At 35.5% G+C, this 27,883-nt stretch overlaps 1 protein-coding gene across 1 annotated transcript in view; it reads left to right on the top strand.

Annotated features, from left to right (window-relative positions):
* LOC150104968 (inactive dipeptidyl peptidase 10-like) overlaps window positions 1–27,883 on the top strand; it is a 507,986-nt gene that overhangs the window by 724 nt on the left and 479,379 nt on the right. The gene's annotated exons all lie outside the window — the stretch shown is intronic.

The following is a 27,883-nucleotide window of genomic DNA, read 5'->3' as shown; positions in this document are numbered from 1 at the left end:
CTAACCCTCCCCCCCCTTTTTTTTCCTTCCCAGTATAACAGTTGCGACCCATTTACTCCGGGAAGGTCGCTAACAGCCTGTTTTGCATCCCTATCGCAAAACCCAGTTGTGTGTGTGCATTTATTTGAACGTAGAAAAACATGAACCTTATAATAGAAAGAAACATTTTAAAATTGCTGATCAGTTATGTTAACCGATAGTTTTAAGTATTGCATCCCCCCCCCACAGGTTTAGTCTTGAAATGGTTGCCATGGAAACTGTAGTTGATCACAGATGATGCCTTCAAAATAAGCAGGATTTGTATTTGGGTGTGAAGAGGTATTACGACAGGGGACATTGTTAGGGCGGTGCCTATAATCACATGCCAGGCGCGTTTCTAAAGGCCATATAGCGAGAGGAATTACGACTAACTGTAGCCCAAATTATAGTCTTCCTCATGTATATATCTGCAACCTTTACTTCACATCATTCTTTTTACTACTAAACGATGTGCCCTTTCACCCTTTATATATATATATATATATATATATATATATATATATATATATATATATATATATATATATATATATATATATATATATGATTTACTCCTAAATATATGATTTACTCCTAAACGATGTATTCAAAAGAATAGACAAGCATTATGAATGACCGGATACTAATTTAAAGAAAACTACAATTAGAATATTTATAATTTTGTTTTTCAGATATAAAATGGTGTATGAATAATAAATGAAATTCATATCTTGTAAATTAATTTTTTTAATATAAAATAAGCAATATATCGTTAAATAAATATTTAATATAGATTTTTATAAATTATTTAAAATTATTTTTTAAAAATTCCGACAATTTCTATAATTACTAGATATAGTGGGGTTAGAAAATTTCAGAAAGCTATATATGACCCTCGGTCCTATTCCACTGTAGCCGATTTAAATAATTAAAAGAAATATGATACACTTTTTTTTTGTCGTAGATATCCTTTTTTTGCGAAGATGTAAGAATAACTGTTTCACCAATGGCGTTTCATCAGTATGTAATTGCTTAGAATGAAATGTTTCATGTTTTGCATTTTTATTAGATTCATTATTATCTACATAATATTAAAGAAATCCATAATGCTGGGTCTTCAGAATAATCAGTGACTTACTAATTGTTATTAATTATTACGTCTGGCGGTGCATCATCAGAATTCTGTCGATGTCTTGATGTCAATGCTGCATCAAGGTTGCATTATTTTACTGGATTTAAATACAACATGACTTCGGTGTAATGTTATCTCACCAATGATGAAAATCTTGTCATTATAACAGAGCAATGATGTATTGGAAGTAAGTAAGTACAAACATATGGTATTTGATCCATGTACACATTAAGAATTCTTGTAGTTTGTTTTAAAAAGTTCATATTAATAATTATCATGATTAACTTTATGTTTCAAATGCATAATTTATGATTACGTTAGGAACAAGTGCAGCAAACGTATTAAAAATACACGCAAATTATATATTTCCACTTCTTTTTTCTATTGTTTGGTAAAGTAGTCCATTGTTGAAAAAAACAAAACTAAACAACAAAAAAAACCAACAACAATATAGTTTAGTCACGGTATCAATTTATTACTCGTGCATCGTTTGGAAAAAGAGACTTCGATTTGTTAGATGGTGCGATTCTTCGGCAAACTATTATTTAGTGGAAGCTATCAATTGTTAGAAACTTTGGATTTTGTTTGTTGGTTGAAACCAAATTGTTTGTTTGGGATAAGGCATTATTTATTAGACCTATCTACTTGAATTGTTTGGTGGAAATGAAAAACGTATTGTCAACTGCAACTATTGGGGTCAGTTAAAAGGCTTGAATTGTTTAGTTTTGAAGGTGATGCTTTTAGATAGGAACAGATTATGTTGTGCTCAATGTGAAAGGGATCTCTTTAATACATAACAACTCTCACAGAAAGGCATTGAAACTAATTCTATGTAAATGAAATAAAAATTATAATTATGACATATTTATTTTTAAATTATTATGCTAAGTGTCGGAGCGGTTTCGTATTCCGCTCAATCCGAAGTTATATTTATGTCCATGATGTCTAAATACCGTCCTTTTTATCGGAAGCACTGCTAAATACCTTTTAATAAACTTGCTATATGCAATGAAAGCAGTCTGTCGAAATACTTGTATTGTTTATTGAAAATCGTCTGTTCGAAATATTTGCATTGTTTAGTTCAATCAATCTATTGCATTCTCAATTGTTTTTGAAAACGATCACAAACTATTTGTACTGTTTAATAAAATCGTCGCTTAGCAACGTTTTCATTGTTTAGTGGAAATTGACTATTCGAAATCTTTTGAATTGTTTAGGAAAACAACCAGAAAATATTTGTACTGTCTGATGAAGGCGTTTCCTAGCAACGTTTTCATTGTTTAGTAGAAATGAACTATTGGACTCATTTTGAACTGTTTAGGAAAACAAACAGGGGGAAAAAAGTATTGGTTAGTGATCTATTAGAAACTGTTTCAAATAGCTCTACCGATCTATTAGAAACAGTCAATCAGTTAGTGAAAGCTATTGCGTTAAACCATTGTAGTCTTTTGAAGCCAGCCATTAGGACAGCTTCCAGTTAGCAACAATAGTATTGTTGGCAACAAAACCTAACAATCTTTGTTAGGTTTGTACTATTGTCGTCATAGTTGTGTTCGAAGCAGTAAGTTGTTAGGGAACTGATCAACTGTTAACACTTGCGTAATGAGAACTGGTTATTGTTTTTTTGAAACATTTAAATAAAATAAAAGAAAAAGAATATAAACTTCACCTTTCCCATAGCATCTAACTTGATTAATTATTCTGAGATAAAGCAAGGAAACTGTTTGCAAAATAAATGTATTTTTTTCTTCTTATTTTACTGCTATAATAGATGGGAAATGATGCATCAAAGAAAACGTTCTTCTCTCTCATCTATGTAAGTGTGTGTGTGTGTGTGTGTGTGTGTGTGTGTGTGTGTGTGTGTGTGGTAAATGTGCTAGCATGCTGTCACTTAATGATCCTTTGAAAGCTGTTATTTGACTGGGCGGGGCCACTCTTTTAGATAACATGCGTTTCCCTGGGCGTACTGGTAGCTTTAATTACCAGGACAGTGTAGATTAGCTTGCCACATGCACCTTCCATCGTGTCCATACTCGCAGCTCTGATTGGGAGAGAGAGAGAGAGATTAACAGGTGGATATCATTGCCGAGCTAATTAAAAAAAAAAAAAAAGATTTGGACCAATAAAGAAAATTGACATCATCAGTGTAGTAATTTATTTTTTTCTATCTATCCATAGAGACGAGTGGATTTGATGGAATACGAAACAACAATAACAAAAAAAAAAAAAAAAAAAAAGGGCTCGTTTTTTTCATCATGTATTAAAAGACAGCATTGTACATACATGTACACATAAAGCAATCATAAACTGTGCTTAAAAAGTGACCGGAAGTCATCTCCCAGTAGGCGGAAATGACGCCATCATTTCTGAATACAGGCTTATCTTTTAGCAGAAAATTTCCCACTTATCCTAATTGCAACTTTGCATCGCCTTTAGCTGTTACGAGGATATATGGACAGATTTTTTCTCTCCTAACTCGAGTTTTCTGTACCAAGAAATAAGCAAATCGGCAGAAGAACACATGCTAGTGACACACAATAAATCGACCTCATGGTCTTCGTTGTTAGTTTTAGTTTTCTGCGCGTATAGCAGCAAATTAATACAAGATTTAGCTCGAACTCAGGATCACAAAAGACTGTTATAATTAATCCAAGAAGTAAAGGATATCTAATTGCTTTCTTTACTATTTAATGAAGTAACCCCCCCCCCCTTTTCCCGAACTGTTATAAAAACTTATCTTACAATAGTACCGTTGGTGACCTTAAGAATTAAGTAATATGGAAACCTTACTCTATAGACCTCAATACTTTTTTCAAGCCATTTACGATCTCCATAGTTACATTCATAACTTTGTGTATATGTGCGTGTGACTTTTATTTTTTTCCCCTTCGCTTTTTTTTTCGCATATAAAGCTAATAGATTCTCGGAGATAGCTTCTGGCATGGAATTTCTATATTTCTTTTCTCAAGACTGTAACTATCCCATCATTATCTAGAGAATTTCCGACAAATCCTTTAAAATGATATTAGGATTCTCCAGATATGTGTTGTGACACTCGGTCGTGAATTCTACGGTCAGAAAAAGATATTCCCCCCCAAGGTCGGGGAAAAGGATGTGAAAACGTAAAATTGTACAATGCGAAAAATAGCATTCCGTAATTTATATACGGGCCCTTAACATGCTATCATAATTAAAAACTAGTATACAAATCTTCAAGACTGCGAGATGTGTCTCGATTCCCTATAACACATTTTAAGAAGAAGAAATCTTTGAGATTTAAAACGGCTTCGATAAATAAACGCAATCGAATGATGTGGGAAGTTAAAAAGAGCTAAAAGTCCAAATATATGAACATTTTGGAACTGGGACAAAACATTCATTTTGCGTTTGCTGTTGCAGTTTAGGAAAATGAGTTGGTGATGTCGTGAAATGTGACAGTAAACAAACGAACAATCATCGCCGATGGCGGGGTTCCAATAATTCCTGTCCGTGACTATTGATATCAACATCGTCATGTGTGCAACATGGTTGAACACTTGCTGATGGGAGACCGGATGACGCCCAACGAAATTTTCTTTCATTGCTTCAACGAACGCATAAGAACGAAGATGGTACAAGAAAGAATTGTGGACGGCAGTTTGAATTCTGATGGCTGTAATTAGAGAAGGAAGAAAGAAACAATAGCTGCTCCATAGGCATCGTTTAGCTCACTTAACCGTCTTGTAGTACTTGGGGACTGGAGCAGTCATTCAAGAGTAAATTAGAGCTAGTGTGCTGGATTGCATGCCATTCTAATAATAATGAAGTAATAGACAAATGAGACGGACTGCTTCACCTAAATAAATGAAAAGCAAAAATAAATCTTTCACTTGCTGAGAGAAGAAGTACGTCATCAAATGTAATTTTCATCATTTGTCACTGCGATCATCTTATTTTCATCTGAAAACTGCATTTTCACCATCATTTTCTTCAGTCTTCATCTCTTCTATCATTCCCCCATCATGTTCTAAATTAGCTACTATCCTCTTCATTTATATACATTAATTCACAACCCCTTCTTCTCTCTTCATCATTCCGAACTTTTTTCGATTCATCTTTATCATCTTTTATATTTATGTTACCGATCTTTTCTTGATTCATCTTCATCTTCATAATCTTTATATTTGGACTTTTAGCTCTTTTTAACTAAAGAGTTACAATATAAAAAAATAAAGAAATACAGGAAAATTGAGAAGATGGTATCTTCTCAATCTTCCTGTATATCCGTCATCTCATAACTTCATCTCATTAGTATTCTATAGTATTTCATCTTCTCAAAGTTTCTAAACTTTCATCTTCCTCATATATTTTTCTTTACCTTCATCTTGGTCATCTCGGTCTTCCTACTCTTTATCATCCTATCTCGTCTCTTCACTTCGTAATTTTGCATTTTCTTCCTCTCTGTTTTCTCATCATATTTTATTCCCCCCCTCTCTCTCCTATTCATGTCCGTTTATTCTCCTTTCTCTTCTTCTTCATATTTTATCCTTCTCCTCCCAATGTTCTATACCTTCATCTTTACCATCCCATTTTCTCCCTTCGTAATTTTTTTATTTTTCTACTCTGTCATCTTCGTCATCTTTTTATTCCCATCTATTCTTCTTCACCTTTATCGTCATCATCTTTCATCTTACTACCTTCATCTTCATCTTCTTTCGTCTTCGTTTAGCGATTCACCATCTTATCATCACCATCTTCACTTTTTCCTACCATTATCAACACAACCTTTTCGTCATTTTGTTGTGTCTTCAGTTCTTCCGTCTTCATTATGACAATCTTAGTTTTCTTCATCGCTATCATTTGATTCTCTCTTCACTATCCTCTATTTTAGTAATCTGGAGAACTATAAATGATATTTATAATTCTCCATTTTGTTTTCTTTTATTTTTTACTTATCTTCCTATATTTTTTTTCCCTGTTCTTTTAATTGAATCTGTTACTTGTTTAATAGAATCTCTTGTTTCGAAAACATCTGATGTATTATTGAGATCTTGCAATGTTTCACATTCCTCATCTTCCGTAGAACCCGAGAAATAAATTTCTATTTGATCCCGACATTAAGACGGAAGTTATATTTCTTCCTAAAATAGAGTCACCGGAATACGTTTGCTGACCGTCACCATCGACCTTTTTGTGGAAATGACCACAATTTTAGTGAAGGCAGACCTACTGCAGTTTTCTTCAGTGCAAAACATCCTTATCTCTGATTCCCAACTGTCGAGTATAAAGAAATATCGTAGTAAATAGGTCTTCTAGCAATAAACAGAAATCAATGAAATATCAACAAAAAGTCCCTGTAGATATAAAAAAAAATGAAAAAAAAAATCTAAAGGTGATTTATAGTTGAATTGTTTTAATAAAATGCACATTTATTATCTCAATGGTTTTTAGGACGATATTACAATGGAAATTTGAGTTATAATGCAATCAACGGTGCTCCATGACTTCGTTACTATGGCAACATATTGTTGAAACTTTTGTACGTTTCTTATCATTGTTGGAGGGAGAGAGTTCTCATAATGAACCAGCGAGCTATAACGTGTGAAAATGAAGTTACATCTTTACCAATCATGGAGAGAATGGCGGATACGAGCGAATAAGTGAGGTCACAAACAAAATATGCGGGAAGTCGAAACACTAGCTTCTAACCGTCGTTTATTCCACGCGTTTGAACAGTAACGGCAGGTAATAGCGACACGATACCATCTGTCGGGTTGACGTTGAAAAATTCCCGTTCATATATAACAACAATAAGCGTCAATGTGGCAAGCCGCAGAGGATATCGGAGGCTGTGCTACTGCGTTGCTTTCCCAGAAGGCTTTGAAGTTGAAGATCAATCAGAAAGTTAAACTTCTTCACACGTAGTTTGAAGGAGAAATTCAAGAATCGACAAGGAAGGGAAATTAACACGCACACCTTCTTGTTAAGTGGAAGTAGCCGATAAGTGGGTTTTAAGATATTTGTTACGGTAATTTGTCTTCGCTTCAAGATCTCGATGCAGTTTGTAGCTTCGGTCACGTATAACTTTTGATGAGAAAGAAAAAAAAAAAAAAATCAAGATTCTGGTATTTTATGGTGGAATTTTGAGTTATAATACAATGATCGGTGCTCCATGACTTCGTTACTATGGCAACATATTGTTGAAATTTTTGTACGTTTCTTATCATTGTTGGAGGGAGAGAGTTTTAATAATAAATCTCTAAGTTCAGGGAGAGAACCTGATCTTTCTAATCTTTATCAGATCTTCAACTAAATGGTGAGTTAGCCGGTCTCATGCGGAAGTGAAGGGGGGTTTTCTCCCGGAAACTCTGGTTTTTCGTCCCTCAAAACATGCTAACCGGTTCCACGAACACACCCATCTTCAGATATAAATTACTCGCCCATAGGGCATGCAGCAGAAAAGTAGCAAACGGGCTTAATGCAGCTTCTTTAAAAAAAAGCAAAAAAAAAAAAAAAATCCCTACTTAGGGGGACTCAACCCATCTTGAATGGACGAGAAGCGACAGGAAGTTCACATTTCCAATATTAGTCCTAAGATGAGACTGCGGATATCTTCTTATCCTTCCCAATGTAGGTTTTAACTTAAGCCATAGTTTTGGAATAAACTACGGCGTCTATTATGTTTAATAAGGCGTGTGTTCCTCTTTGACCGGTCCTTCCCCCCCCCCCCTTTTCCTACGTCTACGATCCCATAAAATACTCTTAGAACTTTAGCCTCTTTATAGGGACATGCAGTTAGCCTCTGGAAACAAACTGTTTCCATTCCAGTGACAATTATAAATAAAGAAATAAACAAAGAGAAAAATAATGATGAGAGTGTTGTAATCTTTATAATCGCTATAATAGTGATAGTGAAAGTGTCCTCCTGTGTAAACACGGCGAAGAAAATCATTTTCTTCCGTAGCATATCACCGGAGTTTAAAGAAAAGATCACCGTCTTTTTTTTTTTTTTTTTTGTGTGTGATTTTACGTCAACTTTTGTAGGTTTCCAGCTCGACGCGTAAAGTTGACGCAATGAACAATATTGTCTACTATTCGTAGCTAACGTGCTCACTTTCGTGGACATTTTAGCGTCAAATTGCTCATAAGTTTCCTTCCGATGATCTCATCAACTCCTGCTGAGTCCCATACATTCTACGTTGAGCGAGTTCAGTCGTTTATTTTGAAAGTTATCGTAAACATTGACTCTCTCCCGTCACTAAACTGACTACACCATGTAGTAGTAGTTCAATTACATTTTATGGTTCCACTTCGATAAGCTAACGATGCATTTCTGCTCATAAAAAAAAAAAAAAAATCAAACAATGCAAGGAAAACTTCCTTGCTAGATAAGTCGCCATTTTGAATCACAACTGCGCAGCTTTTTTTTTTGAGGCGCATCATGTAGCTCACTGACACGTTATATGTTTCTGTATTACGCACGACGAAACATCGCAATTTATCAAAAAAATAAAATAAATAAATAAAAGTCAATGTTGCACTCGTTCCTTTCGATCCCTTCTCTCTCTACACATCCCTTACTTAGATCTCTTTCACAATCTGTTTTTTTCTCCCTTCTTTTTTTTTTTTACTTAATATTGTTTCGTGCTTAGAATTACTCGAGTCAGCTAAAACCTTGAAGTGACAAACGTATTATGTGTCGACCGGTGTGTTCTCCGGCTGGTTTGTCCGTTTCAATGAACGAAAAACTCTACCTACATATTTCACAGACAGGTTTTCTTACTCTCAATCCATTATAAAGTAATGAAGATCTTTAGTGGTGATCTAAAGAGGATGACTTTGTTTAAAACACCCTTTTATAGATATTTGCCTATGAATGGAAAATAATACAAATAATAATAAAAAAAAACCTGTCCAAATTTTACTACAGAAAAAATTGGAAAAATTCAGGACCTAGATATTTTTTATTTCGTAGTTTTTTACCTTAACAATTAGTACGTGCAATAGCGAAGAATCATCCTGTGACATCATCAATTACTCTGAATAAGATTTCTGTTTATTTGTTTGTTAAAAGGCAGTATTCACTTACTCCTATCTCTTAGATATTTCTAAAATCCTACATTACTTGGCGTAGACTTAATGACGCATGTAAGTGATATTTAGATAATTCCAGATTTTTATGATTATTTTCTGTTGAGTGAAACAAGACTAATAAAATTAATATTTAAAAAAATCTTATATCCAGCACTCCCCTTTTCCTAACAAAGTCAGCGATATACATCACCTTTCATCATTCATAAAAAAATACCTTTTCTATTCAACCTTAGGGTACCGTTCTAATATCTGGGTGGTTCCCTATAAGATTTCTAAATATTCTTGATTAAATACTTGAAGAGAGCAATTAGGTTGATTAATGATTCGCCAATCACCGGATTTGCTATCAATACAGCGCAGACACCCACTTTCGATTGCATTCATTTCTATTTCTACGAGCGTTTCTTCAGCAATGGCATCGGTTAATTCCTTGCATTTCACCAGACCTGCCAAGCCTCGTGTTGTGTCTACCCACTAAGTTATTAACAGTTCATCTATAAAATCATAAAATCACCGAACATTTCTCTCTCTTTCTCTTTTCATTAATTCCCTGCTTGGGGAACTTCCCTTCGTATCATCTATTCATTTCCATTGGAGAATAAAGTCCTTTTTTTTCTCTTCTTTTTTCTTATTTATCATCTGCTATAAGCTATTATGATGCTTACACGTGGCATTATTATTGTAAATGTAGTAGACTCTAAAGCTCTATTTGTCTGTTTCGCAATAAGAAAACTTCCAAACGAATAAACCTTTCTTTTATCTCAGTCTAAAACCATAAATATTCTCCATAATTATCCACTAATAAAAGGAAATCAAAATGTATTTGGAAATATAATATTGACTATTACTACAAGGTTTCTGAACCTCAATGAGTTATTCCCCCCCCCCCCACATCCCCAATGCGGACCGCGAAGAATATTAATTCCGACACTGGATCTAAATGTGGGTATTTCTTTTTCAAACTCGTGTGCCCTCTATTGTTGTTCAACGGAAACATTCATATAATAATCATTAGATAGAGTAAATTTCAGTTCCGTTACTATGGCAACGTATTCTTTATATTTCGCTGTGTGCTGCATTGAAAAAATATATAAAACAATGATCTTACGTCTTTTTATTCGGTCAAGGGAGTGGGCAGCATTTTTTAAATCCTGTTTTTTTCCTTCTTGGAGATCTGGTAGCAGTCAGTCTTCACCCTCATATTATCGCCGTGGCTGAGGGCATTTCCACAGCGTGCTAGGTAAGAGGATGTTCGTAACTCATATTTATTTGTATGCGTTCGTGTGTGTGTGTTCTGCAGTTTTGGGATTAACAGCCTGAGTATCTTCTGTATGTGTGTGTGTGAGAGAGAGAGAGAGAGAGAGAGAGAGAGAGAGAGAGAGAGAGAGAGAGAGAGAGAGAACTCTATTTGACTAAGCAAAATTTATATTCTTGACATCAAAGTTCATTTGCCCTTAGTATTCAGAATTTACGCTATTTCCGACAATAATAGATAGTGTTATAGTTTGGGTAGGGACCACAAAATGGCGACAGTTGTCTGCTGCTCTCTCTCTCACTCTCTCCCCCAAAAGCTAGTTAAAATCATTGATAGTCTTAGGCCAGCTATTTGTGATTGGCTAAGGATGGTTAACTATTCCCTCATTTTGCAAGAGGGTTAAGCCGCAGTGTTTCTCAACGTGGGGCGTACCCCTTACAGGGGGAAATTTGAATATTTTGGGGGGCAATTAGAAAACGTACATGTACATATTTATACATATTATATTATACTTTTTCAGAACTTGGCTGACTGTTATGCTAGAGGGGGGGGAGGACATCAAAATCTTTCAGACGCTGAGGTGGGGCATAATCCAAAAAACGTTGAGAAACACTGGGTTAAGGCCAAACGGCTTAGCCTGTTCCCTTTGGGAATAACAGGTGATATGGGATTTATTACTTTATTTTATAATCATTCAGAACAATACTGAGAATAATTATAAAAAAAGTATTCAAGAATAAATTGTATTCTAAAATGTTTCTTAAGCAACTTTTTAGGAAAAAAAAGAAACAGTTTATCTTCAGTACTAGAGAATGATTAATTTTCCTTCACTATTTACTTTGTGAACTTCACCCAAATCATGTCATTTTATGACGTCACATTTTTCTACAATTGACGATACAGTTTTCTACAATTCCAGCAAGAAATGTAACCACAAGCAGAGAAAGGGGGGGGGGGGAAGTGACGTCACGCAAACGTCATCTTTTTGGAGAAATTCACAAAATAACTAGCGAAAGGTGCCAAACATTCTATAACACGATGAATTATTTTACGTACGGTTGACACATTACCCGCTGCTGAAACTACACCATCTGTCTATTCACAAAGAATCTCTCATCCACTTAAAAATAAAATAAAAATAAAATGCGTAGTGTGACAAGCAAAAGATAGAGAAAAACTCCTACGCAGTCGTAGTACCGGGAAGGTCTTACATGGAGGGACTCAAGTAAATCAATCAAGAAGTTGAGAGTTTTTCTTCGCTGTTCTGTCTCTTGCGAAAAGGGGGGATAGATTAGGGGAGAGAAAGGATGAAGAAGTAATTTAATTAGGTACATGGATGTTGTAAGAAGAAAAAAAAAAACAGTAATGGAAAAGACTAATCATGGTTCACATGTTAGCGCTATTTTCCTATTGATCACACACACTTGAATTCTGGATATACGCTCATGTTTATGATCGTCTAGCGGTTCCTTTGGCTACGTTTTTCTTTTCTTTTTTTCCGTCTGCTAGTGATCACGTGACCTGTGTCTTTGATAGAAGCGATAGTGATAGCGGAAAACACACACACACACATCTCAGCTGACAGGACTAATTCTTTCGCTAAGTACTTGCTATGAGTTCGTTTATTATGGATGAAAAAAAAAGAAAGCATAGCACCCTTCCAACACGTTAATTAAATCGAGAATAGCATTAGTTCGCATACCCAGAAGAATTTAGAATTATATATATATATATATATAATTAGATGCGCTAAGGATTTTTCTAGGAACTTTTTCAAGCCATTTCAGGCCTGCATTGACACTACTTAAAAATACTCGAGTTACTTAATGGACTACATTCTGAATAGGAAGCCATACTTGGAAATTTTATTATGATGTATTTGGCAAAAAAAAAAAGAAAAGTATTTTAGTCCATCTGATAATAATGACTACTGGGAACCATATCAATTTACAATCCACAACACGTTATGAATCAGATAGCAGAAGATGGTGGATCACATCCAGATGCCGCTTCGAACTTTTAAAACTGAAGTCCTTATCCAAATGTTAGTCAGAAGAAGAGCAGAACGAGGGTTGCCAATATTTGTGTAGATCTACGGGCTCATTCCGACCGAATTTCGCTAACACGTATTCAAATATAACCAGAAATCAAGCCAGTCAAATATTTTACCTCCGTAGCATCTATGTAACCTTTAGCAAGTACGTAAATCAGGGCTGTCCAAAACACTGCCCGCCTGTGGGTTTTGATTTTCAAGGAAAAAAAAAATAATCCAATGCGTATTAAATATTTTAATAAGCGTTAAAAGAAGCGTTCTTACACTGTTTTGTTCCAACGCGCATGCTCCGGACGCTCACGGGGAACGTGAGCGCACGATTAGTGCGCAGTTGGTGTTCGTTTGTGCAGCTTTCGAGGTTGTGTCACTGCTACTCACCAAATGACGATACGCATTGGGATGCGGTCCTCGGATAAATTTTTTTTCTAATGGGGCCCTCGGATTACCTAAGGTTGGATAGCTCTGACGTAAATGATCACAAAAATATGTGCTTTGACACATAGCTTAACATTCTGCATTGTTGATGGCAAAATTCTGCATGAATAACAATAATAACGAATATTCTTGATCATCTAACTAGAGTAATTACTTAGACAATAGCTAAAAAAATTTATTTTTAAGATAATAAAAACTTATTTATGAAATTAAAAGGTGTTTGAATCAATTTGTATTTTTAACTAAAAGTTGAAAATAAAACCATTTTTTTATTTTATAATTAAAATAATATAAACAAACACTATTAATTTATATTACTTTTAAACAATTTAGTAATAAATAAAAAATAAAAAATATTATTAATATTCATTAATTGGTTACAGCCTTAGCCTTTGTCATATTATATCTCACCATTATGGAGATTGGATTTTTGAAATGGTTTTATATATATATATATATATATATATATAGAGAGAGAGAGAGAGAGAGAGAGAGAATTTTTTCAATTTTCGATGAAAATTACATTACAGAGCTAACTCTTCAGAAATTTCAAAATTTTATCCTTCCTGTAAACAGATGGACTAAAAATAACCTCATGGCCTATTAATCCAACCAACCAAACCCAATCCATTTACAAAAGTCCACAAGTAAAATGCTTTTGGGGATTTAGTGAGGTCCATGCTTCACTGGATTTTTACTTCGAGAAGAGGTCAATAAATATTGTCTGAACACTGTACTGTAGCTCCTGAAAAATAAGTGTGCCAAGAAGACCGAAAAACTGGTTTCGCAAATATAAACTTCTGTTCAGACTACAAAATGAGAGACTGGATGTAACTCTCTCTCTTGGCACTAACTCAAAATCACCGCTGACCTACATGTTGCTTGGTTCGGAGCAAGGAAAGGCTTCCTCATAATGCTAATTACTCATGCTAAATAGTTAATTAAGTTAGTGTGCACATATATGTTTTTTTCCCTTCTTCTTAGTTTTTGTAAAGTTGAAAAAACTAGTTTAGAAAAAAAAAGAATACAAAGGAACCATCGTATGTCCATATATTCCTATTTGAAGGACACATTAAAATCTTAATATTGTATTTTAAATGCTTACAAATGTTTATGTGTTGGTCAATTTAATTTCAACAATGCCGACAGTTAATATCTTTCAACAATGTTGCCTGTCGTGTCTCAACAATACTATTAAAATGAATCAGCGTGAAACTATATTGTTGGTATTTATTGTTAAATAAAAAAGTTTCGTTTGCTACTAAATGAAATAAATTGGGAACTGAAATTCAAATATTTTTATGCTTTGTTTCATTATTGTAAGCTATTTATTATAATATAAAATTATTTCTCGTTAACTATTTTTAATGTGGATATTTTTAAATATCGTGCAAGTAGATGCTTTGAAATATGTAGATGGGAAAATGAAAAAGCATCTAATATCTGTAGTCTATGTTGGATGAATGCCACGAGGTACAGCTGTATGGGAAACATTCAGCTCAGTATCCAATTAAGGGAGAGGATTTTTCTTTTTTTTAAATGTTAGATAGCAGTTTCTGGTAATCCTCCACCAGGATACCACCTGAACAAACGAAAAGTCAATTTTTGCTTTGTAACAAAACTCACGAAAAGTATAAAAATAAAATAAATTAATTCTCAGAAAATATTCAAAAACATTTATTAGCTACATCGTCAAATATCATTTGAATCTCAATGCCATAGTTTTTAGTGCATTAAATATAGTTTCTTTTAAACTTATTTCAGCCAATAGCGTGACTGTTTCCACGACTATAACTTGAAAACGACATCTTTCCTGACTACTACTTATTTCAGTCACGCGCCACTGTTTCCATGACTGCAGCTAGAAATCTACAATTGCGCTGTGGGATTATGTTTATTTCCGCACCCTCCAAGTTTCCATGAATTGAACTTGAAATTTACAAATTATAATAATACCGTTGTTTATTGCAGTCACTTGTCATTGTATGAATTACAACAATTAGACTGAATGACATTGTTGAACTTTAAATTTACAAATTATAGTAATATCGTTGTTTATTTCAGTCACTTTATCATTGTATGAATTGCAACAATTAGACTAAATGACATTGTTGTGCATTTAATCGTCTGTCTATGACTAAATCTATTTAATCGTCTGTCTATGACTATATCTACATTGTAACCTCGCACGCCTTTATCGTTGTTGCAGACTATACAACGTCATCCAAGCCATTATCTTGATAAATGCATTTAGTCATTTCTTTATCTTCTATCCACTGTAGTGTTAAATAATACAGTAACAGAACATCTTTAAGACAACTAAAAACCGACTTATGCTGATGGCTTCTGATAATGGCACGCTATTTCCAAAAATACCTACTCGTTTACGGTATATGCAAAAGTTTTTTTTTTTTTTTTTTTTCCTCCTTAGTAGCACGTATTGGGTATTCTCACCACACGCAAAATGAACATGAATGAAAGTGATTATGATCTGTCGCCATTTTCTCTTAAGCTTTGTCGCAATATGTTGTAGTTTATCTAAATTTGATATTTTTGAGAATTAACAATCTGTGATTAAATTTTTATAAAACTTTAAGCTATAAAATATGATGCCAATTATAACAATTATTTAAATTATAATTTAATAAGGTTTATAAATCAGATATTTAGTTATAAAACTGTATGATATAAGCACACCTTAAATTTAATAGTTTTAATTAAATAAATTAAGGCAAAAAGGAATTTCATTTAGCAGTTACTGGATGGGAGATGCGGTGATTAATACCCTTGGAGGGTAATGGATGGCAATGCTGTACCAATGAAGTTTAACTGAGGTTCGGCTGTTGCTGTTGCCCCCTTGGGTGATGAGATTCGAGAGTTTTTGAGTTCGCTCTCTTAGGGTTTTTGCCTTAAGGGAGCACCTTGAGTCTCCGGGGAAGGTGTTCTCCGGCAGGGCCCGCTGAGGGGTTCTTGTCGGTGAATTATTTTCCTCGGAATTTGAGCGGTTCTGCTCAGGAGTCGGGGAGCCCATCGGGGTGCTAGGATGGGGCGGCCGACACTGAGTGGAACCAACGCTGAGCGGTTCTGCTTAAACGGGGAGCCCGTCGGGGTGCTTGGACGGGGCGGCCGTCAATGAGTGGAACCAACGCTGAGACATGGACGGTCTTTCGCCCACTATGGAGTGGCCTAGAGATCGTCCGATTTTTTGAGATTTTACCCTTTACTTACTAATCAGGGTAATGGATGGCAATGCTGTACCAATGAAGTTTAACTGAGGTTCGGCTGTTGCTGTTGCCCCCTTGGGTGATGAGATTCGAGAGTTTTTGAGTTCGCTCTCTTAGGGTTTTTGCCTTAAGGGAGCACCTTGAGTCTCCGGGGAAGGTGTTCTCCGGCAGGGCCCGCTGAGGGGTTCTTGTCGGTGAATTATTTTCCTCGGAAAATTTGAGCGGTTCTGCTCAGGAGTCGGGGAGCCCATCGGGGTGCTAGGATGGGGCGGCCGACACTGAGTGGAACCAACGCTGAGCGGTTCTGCTTAAACGGGGAGCCCGTCGGGGTGCTAGGACGGGGCGGCCGTCAATGAGTGGAACCAACGCTGAGACATGGACGGTCTTTCGCCCACTATGGAGTGGCCTAGAGATCGTCCGATTTTTTGAGATTTTACCCTTTACTTACTAATCAGGGTAATGGATGGCAATGCTGTAGCCAATGAAGTTCTAACTGAGGCTGGGCTATTGCTGTTACCCTCCTGCCATGATCAGAGCTTTAATAGCTCAATAACACCTTATCCTTACACTGTCCTCTACAGATAACGGGGAAGATGAAAAGCATTCTTGCTTCGCCCCTTTAAGCCAGTCCTTATAAGGAGTCATTTAGCAATTCAATAAATGCCATTGTTATTATACAGCCCTGGTTTTGGAAAATACATTTATTTGGACCGTCTTTACGAACTGCTGATAAGACATGCAAACTTCAATGAATAGATGCAATTTCGTTGTTTCTAAAATAGGCCATCTACTATTTTTTTTTTTTTTTTTACCCTTTGGGAATGCATCCAAGTTGTAGCTTCGTCATCTGCATACGTACCCAGAGCATCATTTATTATTGCTCTTAGGACATTTATGATTTAACTTCTGCCAACTTTCCCCAGAGCATCTTAAAACCTCTTTAATAATTAAAGAAAAAGCGAAGAAAATGTTCATTAAGGGAAAAATAGTTGATTGTTCGATTATCACGCGTGTGCATTTTTTTCTTTATTTGGTACGTTACATTTAAGAGTTCGGATTAATTTGAATTCTGAAGAAAAGACTAATTGAATTCTGGAGTTATGACGTCTTTGCCAGATGATTTTAGTCTTTCAGAATTGAAAATGGGAGCATATATTATATTTAACATCGATACTGCCTTTCACTAAAAGTCTGACATTCGCAAACAAAAGCATTTGACTTCTAGTTAAAAGAAATAACTCAAAATCATAGCAGTAGCCAATGACAGAAGTTTCCCCGACTCCTTTTAAAAATATATGTTATAGTAATAGATTTATGTATGGGACAAGCAGTCCGTCATGCTGTAAGAGGGCGCTGTGATCGATTGTGTAAACACGAAACTATTTAATCTAGATTCTAGAGCAAGGAATTTATATAATTCCATACGAACTTTAAATCGAACTTTATATCAAAAATCGCCTCTCAAAACATTATACTGTTAAATAACATTGATTCGCATAACTGGTTTATGAGTTTTGCAGCTCTATAAAACCGATATTAATAAACCAAGAAAAAGAAATGGTAGTACGCTTACCTGACGTAAGAGGGCGCTTTATGTATCTATATATTGGGACATATGCATTCACACACACACACACACAGAGGCGGAGGGGGCGGTCCGCCCCGGCGGCACTTTGAACTTTTTTGAACTATATATTTGAACTATATATATATATATATATATATATACTTACTAGTGTTATGCGTAATTTGTTTTGGTTTCTGCAAATTGCGTTTAATTCATGTTCTACTTGTGCAGACAAAAACTATCCTAAAACCCGCCAATGATTATAAATATTGCTTTCTTTGATAATTAACAAATCTATGTTTATCGTACAGAATGATTTAGTTTTTCTAAGAAAAATAAATCAGTAAAATACTAAAATAAACCTCTAGATAAGTAATTTTTACAAACTTCTACAGTAACTTAAAATCCTATTTATCGCAGACTATTTAGCTGTTAATTATTTGCAAAATAGACTTTAGATTTGTAAAAATAAAATATTCTTGTAAAACAAACCATGGGAAGGTTTCTTATATGATCGTATTTATTTATAAAAATGCAAATTAATTAGATTTTTATATATAATACAAACTAAAATTATATAAAATACTAGGGGGATCCACCCTTTAACGCGTACGGAGCTCCCCCCCCCTGTTCCGGACTGGTAGGCCGTTTTTCTAAAAGAGATAGGGATACACCTTTTAATTATTTGTATAATTTTGTAAGACAACAACAAGGAAGGAGTTCAATTACGTTATCATAATATGTATGGTTTGGTGACAACTTACATATAATTATTAATATTAATATGATTGAACATTTCATTGAATTAGTACGACAAAGATTCAAGTGCTATTTGGTCTCACAACGAAATAATTTCACTGAAAAAAAAGTTTTTTTAAAAGATAAATGTGATACACAAGCTAAAAAAAATTAAATATTTTCTTCCTTTGCTGTACTTTCTTCTCGTTCTTATATTACGAGTTAGACTAGTTTGCCAATAAACTAGTGAAAGAATAAAAGTAACGTTTCGACATCTCCTTATCAGTCTTCTTCAGGAATTCATAACTTAAAGATTTTACTATAGTCATTTCTGAATATAGTTTATTTTACTTTTTTTTTTATTATTTTATTTAAGAGATAAATTACGCTATTATTGATTTAAAAATTATGAAAGATTTTGGGATGTCCATTTTCTTCACTAAGATTGTTTACAAATCCGGTATTCTTTTGCGCTATGTAATCAATCTTGTGGTTTCTCAAAGTTCCGCATGTAATGATTAGCGTAAAAGAAGTGACCGAGTGGGAACTTTGCCAGCAACGACACCTGGCAAGTAAACCTTAATACTTGAAAGCACAACACCTACAACACCTACTTGGATGTGTGTGTGTGTTGGGGGGGGGGGGGGATGACACCAAAGCCTACCCCACTTTCACTGTCACAACCCGATCACTAAGATTTCTGTATAAAACTAAAAACTAACCAGATTCGAAAGTTTTATCTAATATAAAAAATTTTGGAACTTTAAAAATCGACAGGGCATGTTATTATAAAGACATAAAAGAGCTTGCTCAAAGAATTCATTTTTTGTTTGTTTCTATTTAATATCGAAAGGAATATTTATTTTATAAGATTAAAGCTAATCTAAATTTTAATATTAAATTTATAAACATTTTTAATTTTAAATAATAATTTAAATTTTAAAATGAACTTTTAAAAATTATTTTGTTTTGTTACGTTAATTATCAATATACACTTTATACCAATTACAAAAATATAACATCACAGTTTATCATGCTTCTAATTAATAATGCATGCTTTGTCAAATCGGTGTGAAAAATACGCACTTCACGCATAATATATTGGAGTTATCATTTCATTCTTGATTACCGTAAGAAAGCAGTTTATTATAATAAGCTGTATTTGTTGTAATAAATAGAGAATAATGTAATAAATAGAGAATATATATAGATAAGTAGAAATTTCGATTCCATGCTTCAGTGGAATTTTTTTTTCTTCAAAAATAAGTGTTCAAAAATCCGCAGCCTACTAAAAATAAGAATTCTCTATTTTGAATCCAATTTAAATAAAAAGTTTATAAATATTTATCTTTTAAATAAAAATTAATTGTAGATTTATTTTAATTATTTGCATTAACTTTAAAATAATTACAATAATTACAATCCTAATTTAAACACCAATGCAAAGTTTACAAGAATTACTATTATAATTTACACATCAATTAAGAAATGTAGCTATGATGATTATATAGTTGCTAGTAACTAGTAATTTAATACACGTTACATTCAGATCAGATATCTCTATCCATACATTATTCATGTGAATGTCGCTTATTTACTTAATGATTTAAATGTTAGGCTTGCTTATAAACCAGTGAAGAAAAAATTTCGCAACTCACGGCTGAGACACCGAATTCATTTTGATTCAATAATAAAAGCGACCAGTTATAAAGTGCATCTAATCGAACGATTTTCTGTATTTGCCGAAGACCGTGAGATCAGATAATCTGTTTTTGACGTTCAATATTTTCATTATTAGATTTATCGCAAGCCTCTATATTATCGATACATTAAGACCTGAAAATTGCATTTGCTATCGACACATCCTGGAAATCTCATTGGCGGTCTCAAGTAGTTAGCATTTCCACCCATTCTAGACAATGCATATTATGGAATCAAAAATTATTGCAAGTGACAATGAACTACCTATCGTTTTAAATCATCAGAGAAGGCAAATAAAACTTTCTTAGGGATAAACAGCAGTTAAAAACATGCTCATATACCATCGCTGTTTTTAAAATAAAATTCCTACCTAGGAAACATCACAAACTTGTATACCGTGAGTGGGCTAAGGTTAAGTAATCGGAGAAACCTCTTTTTTAGACACCAAACGTCGAACTTTTCCAAGTCACATCAGGTCTCCAATAAGTAGGATGGTGGTGTCACACCGGACAATGAAAATCATCTACCACTTCAAGGTAATTTGCGCGTTAAAATAAGGCAACGTGTCAGCAAGCTCTTTAAAGATTATTACACCTGGTACGTAAATAAATTAGATTAAAGTAGTAGGATGATTCCTCGAAGGAGGAATTGTCCTTTCCACTTTCTTAGTGAAGCGCCACCTGTCCTGTTGTCATCATCATCATCATCATGTCTATCAAGGATTTAGGCGTAGAGTGGCCTGTTCCGGCCTTAGAAGTCATCGTTGAATCGTTTAAGAGGACGTCCTGGTTTTCTTTTTCCTAATGGCTTGTACTTTAAGGCTTGTTTTGGTAATCTTTCTATTTTCATTCTTTCAACGTGTTCCATCCATTTATGTTTATATTTTTTAATTTTTTCTATTACTGGTTCTTGGTTTACTTCTTTCATAAAGTGTACTTTGCAGTTTTTCTCATAAACTTCATTTCTGCTGTTATTAATGTTTGTTTGTCTTTTTGTTTTATTGTCCAGATTTCGCTTCCATACATTAAGACCAGTAGGGCTAATGTATTGTATACTCTTAGCCTGGTTTGTTTTTGAACTAGGTTTGGTTTAAATATAGAGTTAATTACATCTGTTATTTTTAAATATTTTGCAATTTTTACGTTTATATCTTTTTCATTTTCATATGTGATCATACATCCTAGGTAGTTAAATGAATTCACCTGTTCTAAGATCTTGTTATCTATTACTATCTTACTTCTTGCTGGATCTTGTCCTTTAAAGGCCATAGTTTTTGATTTTTCTGTTGATATTATCATTCCATAATCTTTGGCTATCTCATTTAAATTTAAAACAGCTTTCTGTAAGTTATCTTCAGAATTTGTAATTATTCTTTGGTCATTAACACTCTCAAAAAGAGAGTGGTAATCTCTCCTTTTTGGGAGTGTTTACTTTGTCAACTATTGAAACAACTGAAGAACTTAAATTTGAAATCCTTTCTACTAATGAATAAATAAGCAAAAAAATGAAACATATTTTTTCACAGGATTATAACGAAGTGAAAGAAACTGTATATGCCTACCTGGTTGGCCCAGTGGTTAGTGTATCTGCTCTCAATCCAAGAGGCCACGGGTTCGAATCTCGCCTAAGATATGAATGTTTGCGATTGTCTTACACCTTCATATATTCATGTTTTTCTCCCGAACTATAGGCTCTGCGACAAGCCAATTGGGGTCTTCCAAAGTCGCATCTTCATGCATTAATGGATCCTGCGCAAAGTGGGACATAACGCTAAGAAGAAGAAAGAAACTGCATATATTTTTGATGCAAAAACAACTATTCCCCCCCCCCCCCCCCCCCCAAGACAGTATTAAGAATTGTGTAGACTGATTTTATTAGTTTGGGAAAGCAAGACTTTTTTTTTTTTTTTTTTTTAAAGTTAGCTATCTTCAAGATTTAATGAAATATGAATAAGTCTTTACTCTTCTCCATTTACCTTCGCATTATTAAATTGTTGCATCACGATACCTTAGGAAATAATAATTAAAGAGATGGTGTAATACAAGACGAACTTTAGGAGAAGTCTCTAGTGCCTGTAATTACTCGACTATGTCAGCGCACCTTGGCGGCTCACCAATACAAATAAACTGGATCTCAGTTAATTACGCCAGCCAGGATTGTAAATAAGGCAATCCTAGACCATGTTAATTATATTGCCTTTCCATCTACTCTCCCCATCTAACCGAATTCGCCCGACTGACAGTGGCGCTCTTAGTATGGTCATCCATCTTAGACCTGACCCACTAGTCTTAACAATGGAAGGGATATTGCTCTCCGAGAGTACGTTCATTGAAGTGCAACTTCTTCGTTTAGCTGAATTTGTGTGTGACGCCACATTCCTATCATATCTGACAGGTGAGGGGGGGGGAGGCTCAATATCCAAACCGCAAGTCCGTTATAGGGTTTGTTGAGCAGTTTGCTAGACTAGAGACCTGATTAATGATAGTAACACAAAGCAACACCCAGTCACTGACTGTAGGAATTTGCCGAAATCGTTTAACATCGGCAACAAGCCATGAAATTAGCTTGGCTAAGCATTTTGCAAAGAGTTGAACTTATTGTAATTTCAGTTGTATAGCAAACGCGTTTATTGCACAAATTTCACATTGAAATTGTATAGAAAGTTTATCGATCATTAATATTTCACAATATATAACTTTGGAATTCGATCGTCCATTTTATTTGTAGTTTGCTAGTTTAATTTTCACTCTTTCTCTCTCTGTATATATAGTTTTGTTGGTTTGAGTAAACATGTATACATGTAAACTTTTTTAAAATAAATTTATTGTTTTCTTTAGAAAATAATAGTATAACTTATATTTTCTTAAAATATGAAAATTTATTTTAAATTATTTAAAAATTTTTCTAAAAAGTTATAAAAACCGAATACACCTTTAAAGTTTATGCATCATAATATTACAAATAACACAACGACGAAGGAGTTTTGGATTTTTTTAGTCTGAGCTAAGATGGCGTCTGGCGTGTTAGTGTTTCGTGCCGTGTATGTATATTTTTGATGGTGAATTGTGAATTTGACTGATATGTTTTTTAGAGATTTATGCTCATATACATTAATAACATCAGTTAATTACTTGCTGCCATAAACAGGCACTTTATTTTCAACACTGGTTTACCGAGGTAAGTCTATTGAATTTACAAGGGCGATACGCTAGGCCTACTGCCGCTAGTATCGCCATTGTTGTATTTTATATCGCCACATCTTATTGCTGGTAGACACCTTAGTGTGTCTACGGGATTTGCTAGTAGACTCTCAGTCTACAGGATTACCTGGGAAACTGTTAGTTTCTCTCAACTATGGAGTCTCCATATGACGAGCTTGACTTTAAACAGCTATTGGCTATCTTTAAACATGTAGGAGGCCTGCTACAAAGGAAATGGCCAGGTAAGGTGGCAATCCACCAGGTTGAGGAGGTAGAAACAGAGGACTGCCAATCCCCTGACCCTCTCCCCTGCACTTCTCAAGATAACATTAGAGAGATCATGTCACCGATTAATGATCAGACCCTAGTGGACTCAGATAACTCATTAGATTATCAGGTTGTCAGCAGGAATAAACGTAAGAAAGATTCGCCAGCAACAGAGCCTGAAATAGTCCTTCAATCCCTGGAAAAAACAACTCCAATGGAGTTAACAGCACAACCTGACGTAAGAATAGAGACCGAATCCAGGACACAACCTAAAGAGAGGATCCCATCTATAATCTTGAGAACCAAAGAAAAATGGTCATTAATAACAACCAAGATGAAGAACGTAAACATCAAATTTACATCAGCAAAGAGCACAGATGAAGGAATCCGAATTCAACCTGAAGGTATTTCGGACTACCGCCAACTCACCAGATTGCTGGATGATCTCAATGCTCCTTATCACACATTTCAGCTTAAAAGCGAAAAGAACTTAAAAGTAGTAATTAGAGGGCTGGCTGAGACCATTCCAGCCGAAGAAATAGCTACTGATCTGAAATCACAAGGCCTAGAGCCGATTAAAATTTCACGGATGTACCGATCGGACAAGCGCCCTATGCCTCTGGTCCTGGTTGAGATCAGTAAAGAGCATAAAGAGATTTACGATCTTAAAGTAGTTTGCAGTTTGGTCATCAAGATTGAGCCTCTCAGAAGAAAGGCTTCAGCTGGTCAATGCCATCACTGCCAAAAGTATGGACATGCACAAAAGCTATGCAAAGCAGAATTCAAATGTGTCAAATGCGGCAACAACCACCCTTCGCACACTTGCGTCAAGCCACGAACCACACCTGCTAAGTGTGCAAACTGTGGCGGCCCACACCCAGCAAATTACAAGGGATGCTCAATTTATCCACTCAACCTGCAGAAAACTAGAGGGGTTCTACCCATGCCCAATCAGAAGAGAATTACACCAGAAAGCAAAACGCGGGTTGTTACTCCTGAAAAGTCATATGCTTCTGCCGTCTATACTAATAATAAACCGGCATCTTGCAACCAAGCCACTGCAACAATCCTAGCAGCCACACTAGGAGAGATGTTGACAACCTTTAGCAAAACAAATCCCAGTCAGGCTGACACCAATAAATTCCTCAAAAGCACACAAGTCATCTTCTCTATGATTAATGGATAACATGGTCAATTTAAATAATTCACTACAGATTGCTTATTGGAATGCTAACGGGCTAAAAAACAACCTCCTAGAACTAAAAGAATTTACTGAAAGATACAAGATAGACATCCTTCTGGTCAATGAGACGCACCTTAGACCTTGTGACAACCCCAAAATAAAGTACTACACACTACTAAGATCAGATAGACTTAATGCCAGAGGGGGCGGAACTGCTATATTTGTTAAAAATAGCATTAGATACAATGAGATCAAGAAATCAGCAACCATAAACCTGGAAGAAACAGGAATTGAAATACAAACAAAAAACACAGGCAGTTTAAAACTATATTCAGTCTACAACCCTCCAGGCAAATCACTTCTAGCCTCAGACCTCTCCCAACTCCTTGACACAAACGAAGCAACAATAGTGGCAGGAGATCTAAACGCAAAACACCCTGCATGGAATAGTAGAAACACCAACAACAACGGGAAGAGCCTACACAAATTTGCTATGTCAAGAAACATCACCATAGCAGGTCCTGTCGAACCAACTCACTATGGACCAATGGGCAGGCCTGATGTGCTAGATATCGCCATTTTCAGAAACACCCCATATCATTTCAAGTTGCAAGTTATTAATGATCTTAGCTCCGACCACAATCCAGTTCTGCTTAGCCTTGGCGGAAAAGCAGTAACCATCCCCGAACAATCCTACATAAACCTCAAGAAGCTCAACTTAATTCTCAGTAACACCACAGGCCCTGTTCCAACTATCTCCTCACCCAAAGAAGTAGACATAGCGATCAATAAACTAGAAAGAACAATCCAATCTGGCCTTACAACAGCCTCCACCGTCACCGTTCCAACCCAAACTAACCTGCTCCCTGAAGAGATCCTAAAACTTATCCGAAGCAAAAACAAAATTAGGCGACGGTACCATTCAACACTATCACCACAGGATAAAAAAGAGCTTAACAGAGCAATAAACCTACTCCGATATGCAATCAAAGACCATAAAAATCAGCAATGGGAGAGAAAACTAAGCTCCTTAAGCATTGAAGATAACCCGCTATGGAAGATGACTAAAGCCCTTCGCAGCGATCACCTCAACATGAAACCAATACATGGAGAAAAAGGTATAGTCTACCGAGACGATGAAAAAGTTGAAGCTTTTGCAGACTCATTGGAGCTGCAATTTCAACCAAACTATACTCATGCGGACTTGCGCTTCATTGAAAAAATCCACAAGCAAGTACGCTATGCACTTCGTCGTCCCGCCACCCGTGACAACTCAAACTACACTACATCAAATGAAATACACCAAATTATCAAGAACCTCAATAACAGAAAAGCACCAGGTCCTGATCAGATTTCAAACAAAATTATTAAAGTACTTCCTCATAAAACAGTAATGCATCTTGTGGCAATCATTAATGCTATGCTAAGACTCAATTATTTTCCCACTCGATGGAAGCAAGCAGATGTAATCCTTATACACAAACCAGGGAAGGCGCCCCAGTTCCCCCAGAATTACAGACCTATCAGCCTCCTGTCGAGCCTGGGGAAAATAGCAGAAAAAGTAATTCTTAAACGCCTCCAAACTGAAACAGAGAATCTAGGTGTAATCCCAAAAGAACAATTTGGATTTAAAACTGGACATAGTACAACCCAACAAATCCACAGACTCATAGAATACATCACTATTGGATACAACTGGAGACAGCATACAGGTGCAATCTTCCTAGATGTGGCAAAGGCCTTCGATAAAGTGTGGCACAAAGGCCTCATCCACAAACTAATTACTGCAAAATACTCACTAAACCTCATTCAAATCATAGACTCTTACCTAAAAGACCGAAAATTTCAAGTGAAACTTCGTGGACTCAGATCAACTACAAGAAGAATCACAGCAGGTGTCCCACAAGGCTCCCTATTATCACCACTACTCTTTAACATTTTTATCTCTGATGTCCCAAGTACGACATCAACCATCATGGCATTTTATGCGGACGACATGGCAATACTCACCAGATCGCTCAAACCATACCTGGCCAACCAAAGATTACAGACTGCAGCTAAAAATCTTGAAAAATGGTTTCGATTATGGAGAATAGATGTTAATGCAGATAAAAGTACGGCCATACTATTTACAAGGAAGAAAGCAGACCATCATGGAGCAATCACGATTTTCAACACGGTTATCCCATGGCAAACAGAAGTAAAATACCTGGGAATCATACTAGATAACCGTCTCAGTTTCAACTCCCACATCTCTCATGCTTGCAATAAAGCAAATTCAACAATAGCTCAGCTCTACCCTCTACTCAACCGCAGAAGCAAAGTCAGTCCAGAAAACAAATTAAGAATATACAAAACAATCATCAGACCTATACTGTCTTATGGTTCCCCAGCGTGGAGTCACACCTCTCCCAGCAACATCAAACGACTGCAATTAATCCAAACCAAATGCCTCCGAATGATCTTTGATGCCCCATGGTTTGTAAGAAACATCATTCTCCATCAAGATGGAAACCTGCAAGACATTCCTACATTTCTCCTCCAGATAGCAACCAAGTACTTTACTCAAGCATCACTCCATCCCAACCTACTCATTCGTGAGTCATCCAATTATGATGAAAATGACAGATGGAAACATAAACGCCCAAAGGCGACCCTGATCACAGATTGAAACCTTTCAACACAGCCCTAATAAGGGCGAGCCAAGTGCTCAAACATTTCTCCATTAAACAGAGAATTTCAGAGCGATGTAGGGAGTAAAGTCCACGGGACTGACATCCATCAAGCCACAGAAGATAAAAGATAAAAAAAAAGTTTTGGATTTTGAAGAATCCAATACCCTTGGAGGGTAATGGATGACAATGCTGTAGCCAATGAGGTTCTAACTGAGGCACGGCTATTGCTGTTACCCTCCTGCCATGATCAGAGCTTCAATTGCTCAATAACACCTTGCCATACACTGTCCTCTACAGATAGCGGGGAAGATGAAAAGCATTCTTGCTTCGCCCCTTTAAGCCAGTCCTTATAAGGATAAGTT

The sequence above is a fragment of the Typopeltis vanoorti genome, chromosome 7, assembly GCF_054136105.1.
Source record: "Typopeltis vanoorti isolate ZY-2024b chromosome 7, IOZ_Tvanoo_1.0, whole genome shotgun sequence".
NCBI classification, from domain to species: Eukaryota; Metazoa; Arthropoda; class Arachnida; order Uropygi; family Thelyphonidae; genus Typopeltis; species Typopeltis vanoorti.
Note: the sequence above shows the minus strand (reverse complement) of the source record. Positions and strands in the feature narration are given on the sequence as shown.